The following is a 12570-nucleotide window of genomic DNA, read 5'->3' on the forward strand; positions in this document are numbered from 1 at the left end:
ACTGGAAAGGGAGGGAGAGGTGTGCACAGCATGTCTAAAAATATCTGATGGGGTTATGTGGCAGTCATACTTCATGTTAAATTGATGCCCACAAAGCCACCAGAGAGGGCAAGGAAATCAGCAAAAAAAGTCAGAGAAGCAAAGGTTTATCTAATTTTGTTATTTTTCAGTCTGTCTCTCAAATAAAAAAGAAGATATTCAGGTACAGGAATGTTAGAAAGAGGCAGCAAATGGAAAACACAAGCTTCTTAATTAGCTCACCACACTTTCAACTTACTAATGTCCAGACACAATTAAGCGATTCCATGCTAACCTTTTTTTTCTGTAAGCAGAAGAAAGGATTTTTCCACGCACAGCACAGGCATCCTCATGTACTCGCTGCTGAACAGCAATAGAAGGTGTCTTTAGATCAGGAGAGCAGGGCACTCAGCAAAAGCAGCAGGACCCCATCCAGGGGGCTTTGCTGCGTATTAAGTGGTGTTTTATAACCCAGGCTGTGGTCTGATACCCACACAATGAGGCTCTAAGTGCTGTAGAGAGTCACAAGCCAATGCCATGCACAATATGAGATGAAATGGACTTCAAAGGGCTGGAAACTGAATCTTTTTCAGCTAAAGAGACTGTTCTTTGTATGTCACAGCCTGTGGTGTATGGATTTGTGTGTCCTGCCTTGCTGGTAGTGACAGACTGTGCACATGTTGCTGTCACGTGTGCCAGCTCAGACTCCTGGGGCAGCAACAGAGATTCCTGGGGATGGAGGAGTCTCTGTTGGGGGATGGTGCATTATGGTGGGAGAGGAAAGGGGCTTGGAGTTACAGGGCAGAGGACACACTGTCTGAAAGGCTGCTGCGGGAGGGTGTACGAGGCTGCGATAAGGGACTGGGGGCAGAGGTGGTAGGTGGCCAGTACTGGTTGGCAGCAACTGGGAACCTGCCTGTACTGCGAAGTGGGGCGGCTGCTGTCTGCTAACATCAATCCCAAAGAGGAGACAGACTCCTGCACTGCAGTGTATGGAGTAAAAGCACCAGGCACTTTCTTGTGGCACGCAGGAGGGGACGTTTCAGCTTGGGAAGTGACATGGAGAAGCATATAAAGGCAGGCTTGAAACACCAGGAGGTAAAAAACATACAAAAGAGGGAAACGATTAAGTGTCATAGAAGCTGGTAACTCATTTGAGAAGCCAGAGACTTGTAAAAGGAAGATGGAAGAGGTAAAGGACAAGGGATTGAGGAAGTACACAGAATCACAGAATATTCTGAGGTGGAAGGGGACCCACAAGGATCATCAGAAGTATTCTGATGCAGGAAGGGCCCTGACTTCATGCTCCTAAGTTGAATTCTTTGAAGGGGGATAGAGAGTCTACTTGATTTAGTTCAAGACCAGAGTATTTAAGACTTGCTTTTGCAAGCTTTTAGTGCCAAAGTGAGTGCTATCCAGGCACATATAGTACCTGGCACAGACACGCAAATGTTTAACAAAGACCAAAACCAAAACGTGTTATTAGCGAAATACATCAAGAACCCTAGGAACACACTGCAAAAGGGACCTTGCTGGCTTGATTTCTCTTCATAGATAACTATTTCATAGTCATGCCCATAAACATATTAAATTCTATCTCAGGAGTATTTTTCATTTTTTTCTCCTAATAATTTCCCAGAATCTTTTGTTTAGAAACTTAAATTATGGCCAAGCCACACACACACCTATTTGCTCAAGGCATTGTTGCTCTTTTGTTTAAATATGCCTTCTCACTCATTGTGTTTAATTCACTCTCCTATTTATAGAGTACAGCTGCATTCTTCCTTAGCCTTTATTCTGCCAGGACAGTTTACTCCTGTGTATTAGAGTGCCCTGTGCTAATCTCTGTAGCTGTTCACTGCACCTGCTCCAGCTGAATCCATGTCTTCCAACATAGGTGACAAGTACTGTAAGTGGAATTCCAGGTGCAGTTTTACAAGCACAACAGCATTAATATTTCTCTGTCACTCCTGAAAAATTCTTCTCCAGAACACTCTGGAATCACACTTGTGTTTTACTGAGCCACATTACACCATACCAAGAGCTCAGAGCCAATTTATGATTAACCAATGCACTCAGGGCTTGCTCTGCCTCTGTTGCTTTCAATGGATAAGCATTTCCCATATGAGCTGAGAGCTCATTATTAAGCCTCTAGGTTCATGACCCTGCACTCCTTCTCGTCACTGCTATTCAAATTATCAGTTTTCCAGTTTTTTCTGTAGAGTCCAACTCTCCACTGTTTTGACAGTAACTCCCAGCTTCATGTCATCAGAAACAAAGAATGTGTCCTTCAAACAACTTTCCTTATCACCATTACTTTACCCTCATTGCAATCATTTTCCAAGCCATTTCTGCCAATGGAATTAGAGCAAAATAAAATCCAGCTTCTTCTGCATGGCCTCTGTAAGCCTCACCTGTGCCTTGATGAATCGTGACGATGCACCCGCCTATTGACAACAGCTAGATACAGGTCGAGGAGCTTCAGCCCTCCTTAATGAAAACTTAGAGGTTTGGCCCTCACTCTAATCCGTGACTGGCTTGCTTTGAAAGCTAGAAACAAACAGAGGCCCGTTGCAATAAACACTGTGCAAGGATATCAAGAAAAGAACTTGCCCCTGAAAAGAGCTTGGATCTATTGTGCATCTATCCAAAACCCCCATAAAAACCCCAACAAAAAAGCCACCCTAGGATAATGAGCTATTGTATCCACAGTGCTGGAAACACAAGAGCCTGAATGATCCACTCTCAGTTGTGAACAATGGAAACACGCTGAATCACTAAAACTAAACCTTCAATAGGCAAAATGCAGCCTTGTCACTAAGACAAACTGCTAATAACAACAATGAGGCCTGGAACAGCTTGTATGGAGCCAAACTGGCTCTCATACTTCAGCTGAAGTTCATCCAAAGTTGAACAGGGAGGTCTCCAGATGGCCACTGCAACTGGGGTTAGAAGGAGGGACCATTATGTTACCTTCTTGTTCATCCACGAAGTGTAGAATTTTGTTCAGTGATGAAAATTAAGACTTACCCACAGAGGAGAGGACAGGACAAGCCGTGAAGGAAAATGGCATCACTGGCAAGATGATACTACTTTAAAAGGATGTTCTAGTCATAGCACTTTGGCAGTTATTAACTTAAAAAACAAGGGGGCAAAAGCACAATTGTGTTTCAAAGTTTGTGCTGTGCTCTCTTCTCACAGCATGTAAAATAAATTTCTTTTATGTAAAACGATTTATTTTAGAGAAGAAAACATCCAACTTCACAGTATTTAAACAAACAACCAATTTCTCTATTGCAGCCCCAGTCAGGAATGGAACAGGCAGAGGAATGTCCACATTGTTGAACTGAGCTGTAAGCTACATTTCCTTACAGGTCTTCTATTTTGGGTTCTATTTGTGCTGTTCCCTGTGCTTCACAACCACACTGACCATGTGGACTTTGCCAATACAGCCCGGCTTAGGGAGAGCACAGAATACCTCAAGGATTCCTTCAGGGAGAAGCATCACCTCTGAATCAGTCTGCCCACTCCCAGGGACACCAGCGCACCAGCTTGCAGACAAGAGGATGTGGGAAGGTGCTGGACTCCACCTGCTTGGTTACAGAACAAGACAGAGAACAAGCTGTCCCTAAGAGGGCTGTCCACTACAACAGCACAAAGACTGTTTTTGGGGAGACTTGAGGGCAGACTTGGTGCTCTCCAGAAGTGTTGGCTTCCAAGAACTCCAGGAGAAATTTGCATTTCTTCATTTCCCATCCCAGTCTTGAATCTTAAACTGATCACAAGGTTCTAAGAGCAGTCTTAGTAGCACGCACATGGTGGGTGTGAGGAACATATAAAAGCCACAAGGGCTGTGTGAAACACCGACTATGCAGTCAAAGTGATAACACATCCCAAGGTCTGCCACAGAGAACGTGCCTAAACATTCTCACGTGGGAACAAAATGCTCATGCCTGTTTGATTTGGGTCTTAAAGCATCCATCTGACAGAATCACCCTCTAAGCAAAGAAAAAAACATTCACCCTGTGTTGTAGGCAACACTGCTGCACATCTTTGCCATGAGGCCATCTCACTTGAGGGCAGCCCAGCAGGACCACAGCACATTCTGTCAGGAAAGACAGAATGCAAGAAAAGAAGCTGTACTATCTTCAGCCAAAGGGAGAGGAGATTACACCTCCTAGTATCTCTCTTGGGAGAGGAACTCTGTGAAACACACTACTCTTAAACAACAATTCTCTTTGTTTTGTCCCCAGATTACATACTGAGACGCTGCAGGTGCTAAGTGTACTTCTCCCGCTCTTCATGTTTTTCTTGAAAATCAAATTCCCCTTTTCTAGTACATACCACAGAAGGGAAGGATGGTAGTAAGGAGTTGGTAACATGCCTTAAAAAACGAGGGGAGACAAGTGGAATAGCAAAGGAAGAAATAATTTTTGCAAGCAAGTCAGCAAAACATCCTAATACATTTGGTCTTAAAGCACAGTTACATTTACAAACAGCCTAATGAAAGGGAGGTGTGTTGCTCCAGTTCCACTGCCTCAGCAAGACTGAATTGGAGGAATAAAGGATTAGGAATAGATCTAACATGGTTTGAACCTGGTAAAAAACAGACTTCAGCTGAACCCGCACTGAACTGGCACCCTAACTAAAAATAAAGATATTTTTTCCCTTTCTTCTTTAAAAATGAGAACCTAAGACAAATAATGGCATAGAGGAACTTTAGGGAGCTACTGCTCTTCTCTGTGCAACCTTTGCACTTGTCGTCTAGAACATTTCTGAATCCTGCTCTTCATTGCCACTAAATTTATTTCAATCAAAAGCAAGATTTGCTAATGCATCTGACTGATAAACATAGAAATAATTGATCAATCAGAGGTGGTGCAGGAAACCTTTCAAAACTGGTTATGCTTGGTGTAAACAGAATGGTCCTGCTGTTGTCAAGAAGAGACATCAGCAAATACAGTAATGCATTCTTTACTCTGGAAGCACGGACATTTCCTAAACCACTGGCAGTGGCTTTTATGAGCAAACTTGTTGCAGTAGGCTTTTAGGTATAAGAGAAAACAGAGGTTTTTAATGCTAAGTGAACATATTTCCAAAATGGCTTTTGTAACTTCTACAAACTCACCTTCTTCTTCCCAGGATTCTTAGCCTAATCTCTGCTTTGGAATGTCCTGAGAGATATCTGAAAGTCTCCCCATTGGTTTTTAACCCTTTCTTGTAATTGGTTGGTTTGTAAGACCTTCTGGAGTCCCAGTGGTCACTTTGTAATCCCCCCAAGAGCTATTTATGTGGCTACCCAGAACAATAAACTCTCTCTGCCTCTCTCCTCGCTGCTGCTGTCCTGTGGTCTCTGCGGAAGCCATGGAGACCTCGGGGGGGGGGGGGGGGGGGGTGGCACTTTTTACCTCCAGGACTAGAGGTAAAGGGAAAAGCTCTAGCCTGGAGTCCCCCTCCCTACCCAACCTTCAACGTTTGTCACGAACTCACTAAAGAAACATCACATTTCCATGCAGTCTATTACTACCAGACTGAGTGTGCTATTGAATTAACAACACTTTGAAGCCCTCTTAGGGCATGTTTCAATCTTACTAAAGATATGAGAATTTAACTCATCTCAAATTTCTGTTCTTACAGCCAGAAATTGCTGTCATTACCCTGAGTATCAGTACAATGTATGGATGGGGGAGAAGAAGACTCAATACCACTTAATTATTCTATTGATCTATTTAATTTTTAAGACTTTTTTCTGGGACCTGCTGCAAGCACTAACCTTTTTCTGTAACTACCACTAAAGACCATTGACAAGAAACACTCCTGAAAAATTATGAACTAACTCTCTGAAGATGAAATCTGAAAATGAGCTTCATTATTCATGAATAGCCTTTGGAGATATCTAACTGTTCTATAAGGCTAACATCGACAGGCCCCTACTCACATGCCACCTTTGTAACATCTGATATATTTTTCTATTTTCAGTAAGTTAATCTTTACTGATAGGTAGGATGGACTTATTTTCTCTGCTTTACTGTGGAAGACCTGCTGCATGGAGAAACTGAAGATACCATTTTCAAACTGATCTTTTTCAGAAATGACTTAGTTCTCTGCTCACGGCACTATTTCAGAAAGCTTGGTCAGCCCTCAGAGTTGAGGTTGCCTTCCAGGAGCCTGATGAAACATTACAAGGACAAGGCCAGTACTCAGAGACTGCACTTGCATCACTTTGCAATAAATAATTTTTCTTAGTATTGTGATGAAGAAGGCTGTGTTTATTTTGGTGTTCTATGCTGGGTTTGTATCACTCCCACTTTCTACACAAGTGTCAAATACCATCCAAGTAAACAAAACAACAACAAAAAAAATCAGTCTCCAACTTTAAATATACAGTGGCAACATTGTAATATTTACCAGCCGCCTCTTATAAAAACATTACAAAGCTCTCAAGTTAGTTTGATGGGAAGCACTTTTCTATCAATTTGTTGACACTCGTTAGGTTGTTTTCAAATTGTTATCAGTCCAGTACCCCCATCATGGTTTCTGCTATTTTTCCTGTGACTAAGAGCCAACAGACTTATGGTTGGCAGTGCCCACTGAAATCCTAACGGGTTTAACATGTTAGCTTCCTCCCCTCCTTCCTGGGAACTTCCCCAGTGGTCTCAACAACACTCACCACTACAGTATCTCAGCCCCACTCTGTTTCCTGGAGCAAATCTATGCATTTTCGAATATTTAGGTGCAATTTAGCAATCTTTGGATTTATTACCAGAGGGGAGGATAAATAGTCATATGACATGGCTATGATATCTCTCTTTTCTGTATCTATAAATATCCTTAAGTCCCTTCTCTGCTGTTAGTGTGCCAATGGCACTGGTAGGTGACCAAGAGCACAGCTGGGCTGAGAAGTGAAGGTGGATTTCTATTCTTAAGAAAGCTTAGGGCTCAAGTGTTTAGTATCTTATCCCACCCCATGTATTCAGTATCTTACCCTATGGAAAGAGCTGTATCAGCTTTTTCAATTAGAAATTTATGTCTTATATTTGTCACTCTTAGGTTCCCCATTTTTACACTTGTTTTATATTCACTGAGAGGAGGATTATTGTTTTAACAGCTCCCTCTCAGCCAGGATGTTTTTGTTTTTCTTGAAACTAATGCACTCTTATTCTTGGCTTCTTAGGCAGCCTATAAAATATTCTTAGACATTTTAAAATTATAATTTACACTTTCCCCCCCAACTGGATTGCTTTCCACTTTGTGAAATTGTATCAGCTATTAATTTGCATTTTATTTGCCTTGAACAAATATAATCAAGTTATGAATATTTTTATTTACTATACCACTAATTTTTGGTACTGTGGTTCCTCCCCTCTGCTGATGCAAAAGTCTAGTCTGGACTTGCCCTAATACTTGGAGCAATCATTTTTAAGAAAGAAAATTAAGGATTTTATTTAGTGATTCTGAAGATGCTGCAGTGCTGGCAGCATGAAACTGCCAGCATATTGCATTTGGATTAATATCTCTCACAAAACCCATAACTTTCTTTTTCCTCCTATACATTATAAATAGTAACTGAAAGAGCCAGTCACCTGTTCTCCATAAAAAGTAGGGCTTTTTTTCTCACACAGAGGGAAACTCCTACTCCACTTTGCAATTTTCGCAGTCAGAAATCAGTCCATGAGATAATTTGTTTGTCATTTGTCACTAGTAAATTATTCATGCCTTTTTTTTTTTTCTTTTTTTTTGGTCATAGTGTGCCGTTTCTCATTGCCTTCTGTCCACTAAACCTTTTTTAAGAGATTATAACCAATGATTTAAAGATTTCAGTCACCAGAAAAATTCCCATCAAGTTCCAGCAATGCCATCTCTATTGAATTTATGCTCATAAATGAGCGATTCCAGTTCCTCTGTTTATTATCTAAGACCCTTGCATTGGCTTAAGCAGCTAAAGAATTTCTCCTTCTCATGGCCTTGGGCATGTGAGATGGGTTTATCCACCACAGCTCAGCTTGGGGTTAAATGGATGCTCATTTGTTTCTTGACAGTCCCTTTCTCACAGAAGTAGAAGCAGACAGTTTCCCCCAGCAGGTTCAGAGCCTGCCTGCTCACAAGAAACCCTCCAAGAAGGGGAGCCTCCCTTCTACTCCACAGCCAAACACAGGAGACATTAAACAAATTTATGCCTGCTGCCTTTCTTCAGCACGGACAAGTGGGTTCTGTCATTATTCTGGTTAATACTCGACCATGCGCTGCTTTGCCTTCCTCTCCCCACCTCAAAACAAAACAAAAGAAAATCTTGCTCCTTGAGTAGTTTTTGCTCCTCAGAGGAGGGTAGACAGGAATGAACCTTTAAAGTAAAAATAATTTTTTGTGTGTTTCCATACCCTTGCTCTTAACTTTCTTTCTTTTGTAGGAAATGTTACATTAAAAATATCAGAGGGCAGCTGCTACATATAAAAAATATCAGAGGATGGTTATTCTGCATAAGTAACCAAAACCACAGAAGCCCATTCTTGAAATTCATGCTGTGTCTTACCAGAGAGATATTGGACACCAAATGAGAATGGCTTTAGCACCCTCCTGTCAATGCCTTGTAAAATGGTCCTTTTATAGGATATGCTTTAAAACCGGACCAATTATTCTTACAGATTGCAATACAAATCGTACTGTAATTAGTGCTTAACAGCAATAATGAAAGTGAGAAAAACAGTGAAATAAAGAGGGACAAAACCCAATTTATTCTAAGTAATTGCATTTCCACCTATTTATTTAAAATCTGCCACTTTCAGATCTTGTCATCTTGCTAGTGCTGTAGCACAATGTTCTGCTGCTAGCCCCTTTATATGTCTTTGTAGAATAATAATGTCAGCTGCAGTATTCCCTTACTCTTAGAACAGAAATGGTTCCTTCCTAATTCAAATCTCCTAATGGCTCAGCATTTTGTGCTGAGAGATCTTACATCTTCTTGGGAGATCAAATAAGCAACTTTTCAGTTGAGTGTCCTAAAGGAACTATTGTCTATACAGTCACTTTAAAAGCCAGAACTTTTTTTTTCCTCCCATGTCTGAAGCGTTTTCTTACTTAGGAGATGTTTATTGCATTCTCTATAGCCACTTCTTACTTGATTTGCTTAGCCCAATACAAACCTCACATTTAATGGCCTCCTCATTATTTCAAACGCCTAGAGAAACTCAATTCAATTCAAGGCCAGTACCACTGCAAGGCTATTGTAGCTCTAAAATATTTCCTTGTCAGTCTGTTGGAAGAAAGAAAAAGAAATAAATTTCTTGAAAGTCTAGAAAATAGCCACCAAGAACAAAGGTACAGGCTGTGTTAACTGGCATGGCTGAATGACATCCAGGATTTTATATTTTTCCATCAGTGCTCCATGGAGTTCAGTATTCCCCCAGCCCTCCAAAATTTAAGGACTTGTTTTTGGGTTTGGATCTATGTCTCCAGATCCATGGCTTTGAAAACATGAAACAACTGCAAATCACTACAGCGTTAATACCCAAATTTGGCAGCCAGACTAAACCAATCGTGTTTGGAAAGCGTGAATTGCCTCGTGCATTTCAGTGGCTTCCCTGGTCACTGTAGACATAGGATAATGAGTTTTTTTAGCTGTTTCACCAATGATTGTGTTACTATAATATATTCCCTTCTGAATGCCAGTTCCTTTCTAGCCAGTGGTAAAAAACCTTTCAGGTTCATCCTTCACAATTCCTGTGGCATATTGGTGAAATGGCAATACAGACATTTTAGATAGCATGAAGCCCAGATACTACATAACACATTGAATATACAAGAAGCATCAGGGGAAAAAAAAATGTATGAACATATTATTCACAACTGCACAAAACTTAGCAATTTTCAGAGTGGCTGTTTGGACTTTCCAGCCTGCCCTGGAAACCTTATGTCATGGCAGCTGGGAGCATTGTTGCAACCTTCAGATCCCACTTGTCACCAAACATCCAGGTGTAGATGCCTTGTGTAAACTGATCTGTCAGCAAAAGAAATTATCAGCTTTACACTGCAATGGAAAACTTATGCTTTTTTTCTGCTGTGTAGGAGTGGGCATGGAGAACTGTTTGAAAAGTCACATGTTGGTAATATGTAGCAGGACGAACTTAATTTTAAAGCCAAATTGAGTTGGGAAGCATTTGATTGTTTTAGTTAATGCCATTGACTTCTGGGTTTTTTTGTTTGGGTTTGTTTGGTTTGAGGGTTTTTTTGTTTGGTTTTGTTTGGTTTTTTTAATAGAACAACCCACTGCAGGACTTGTTACCTATCTTACATTAAGTTTGTGTGTATTTCCTTTTCCACATGGGAAAGTGGTGTCTTACAGAGCACCTATGCAGTTGTAGTAACCATGTAGTAACCATGTCTGTATCTGCAGTTGTGTAAGGGGCAGACAATCCGGGAAAAAGCCCAAGTACCTGAAATGTTCTGGTTTTTTCCGGTACACTGGTTGCTCTAACAAGGGTTACTACTTTTCTTTGCAAATCTTGCTTGCTTTATATTATACCCACTTTAATGAGGTCATACCACTTTATCTACCTGATAGGCCATAGCAGAATAATCTGTGCTCTGTAGGCACGTCCTAAGGAGCGTGAAAGGTGACACTAGAATAGGTGGCTGCATTTTGGAGCTGCATTTTAAGCAACAGCTACTCCCTGCCTCCTTCATGGCCAGCTCACAGGCAGGGCAGTATCTTTCCTAAAGTTTTTAATGGTTTTCAAAGAGCTGCTCTGATCAGCCTGCCTTGCCCACACCCTTTACCACAGTTACCAGGGAGTGCTCATGTGAGGAAACCCACCGGCACAAGTAGTGAGGGTGTAACCAGTTCCCAGCAGCTTCCATGGATGCTGTTCCTGAACCAGAATCATGGTTATTGGGAGTTAATTACTCTACTTGGCTAGCAAAGAGCTTGCCACTTAGCAAGTACATGTGCACTGTGAGGAAGTATTTTCCCTGAATCTGACTCTGGATCGCCCAGGCCCACTCAGCTCTGTGTTCAGAGATCAGACCTGCCCAACAGCTGCAGCTCTGCACTTCTCTTTCAGCACCACTGATACTCCTGGAAGCAGCACTGTGCCACAGCCTCTTGTTGCCCCACTGCAGCACTGCTCATCACTGAGCCCCGGGTCCTTTGCCAGGTTAGCAGACATACCAGCCTGTGCCTCCTCTTTGCATTCTCCCACAAGTGATAAGTTGTGCAAGCATTTTTGCCCTGCCAGATCAAATAACCTGACCCAAGGTGTCTCACATGATGGGACACAGAGAAATTGAGAAGTCTGAATTGCTAGGTGTCACCTTTCTAAAGTGAAGCACCTGAACCAACAACATTTTTATGCTTTTCAAGCCTAGGGACTTGCATTTTTTGATCATCCCTCAGAAAAAAATGCAGTAGAACTGTTCTTCACAAAAACAAACTGAGGACAAAAGAGACTGACACCCAAACAGAAATATTAGTATTGAGAGTATACATATATGATTTGACTGAAGCAGCGACAGGAGAAGGTCTTACTGGAAATACCATGTGGATACCTTCTGATTATCTCCAGGTCCCAAAGCCACACTGATGTGTAAAATATTCCATCCCACCAGCGAACGAAAAAGCATCCCTAAATGCCTATGGCATGCTGCAAGCTAAGCAAAACTGAGCTGCTGACTTCGTGAACATGTGCTCAATGTGATGTAATTATCATATCATTTTGCAGTGCACCATCAAGAATTTGAGCAGGAAGAGCTTTGTCTTCTCTGCTGTGTTACTTAAAAGCCAGGAAAGTACATTGTTCACCTTCTCCAAGCAGAACTACCACTGTGGGTATTAAAGTGACAGTGACTAAAATAATTAATGCTTATTTATTTTTAAATCAATGCTTCATATTTACTTGGATTCATGGAAGAAATAAAATTTTTAATTTCCCACCAATGCACCCAACTGAAAAATATAAATATACCTGAAATATTTTTGGGGGTGTAAAACTGAAATATGTTTTCTCGCAACTTCTGATTCTGTTCTCTGCTATAAACTAAAGAATCAGAACATCATTACTCTGATCATGATATTTTTATCTAGGATGGGATTGACCTTCTGTATTGCTGACATTCTTGATACCTGAGCAGTTGTGACAAACTGACAATTTCAGAACAGCAGCTGGCTATTTATATCTCTTAAAAGTATACAGTTTTCTCTAGGAAAAAGCATCTTCTAAAAGTTCAGAACGGTAAATAAAGTCAAGCCTGGTTCAACAATGGCTTTCAAAGAAAATGTTCTGCAGTTCCCAGTGCTACGTTCCCATCCCAGCCCCAAGAATAAGAGATGTAATGAGAAGTGGCTGCTATTTGGGGACACAAATAGCTACTTTGCTTACTGGCCACTGACATCCAGAGAGGGCACGAGCTCCTGCAGAGAGCCCGTCTCCCCCGGGGAGCTGCAGTGCTGCCAATGTCACCTTACCCCTTGTTTCTTTTTCCAGATCATTAACTGTTAAACAGGGAGAGAGAGCAGAAGCGAGTCCTGCTGCCCTGAGAACAGCAAAACGTCAAGAGAGG

This window comes from Empidonax traillii, unplaced genomic scaffold, assembly GCF_003031625.1.
Source record: "Empidonax traillii isolate 1590-97213 ecotype Southwest subspecies unplaced genomic scaffold, ASM303162v1 scaffold16:size2589160, whole genome shotgun sequence".
NCBI lineage: Eukaryota > Metazoa > Chordata > Aves > Passeriformes > Tyrannidae > Empidonax > Empidonax traillii.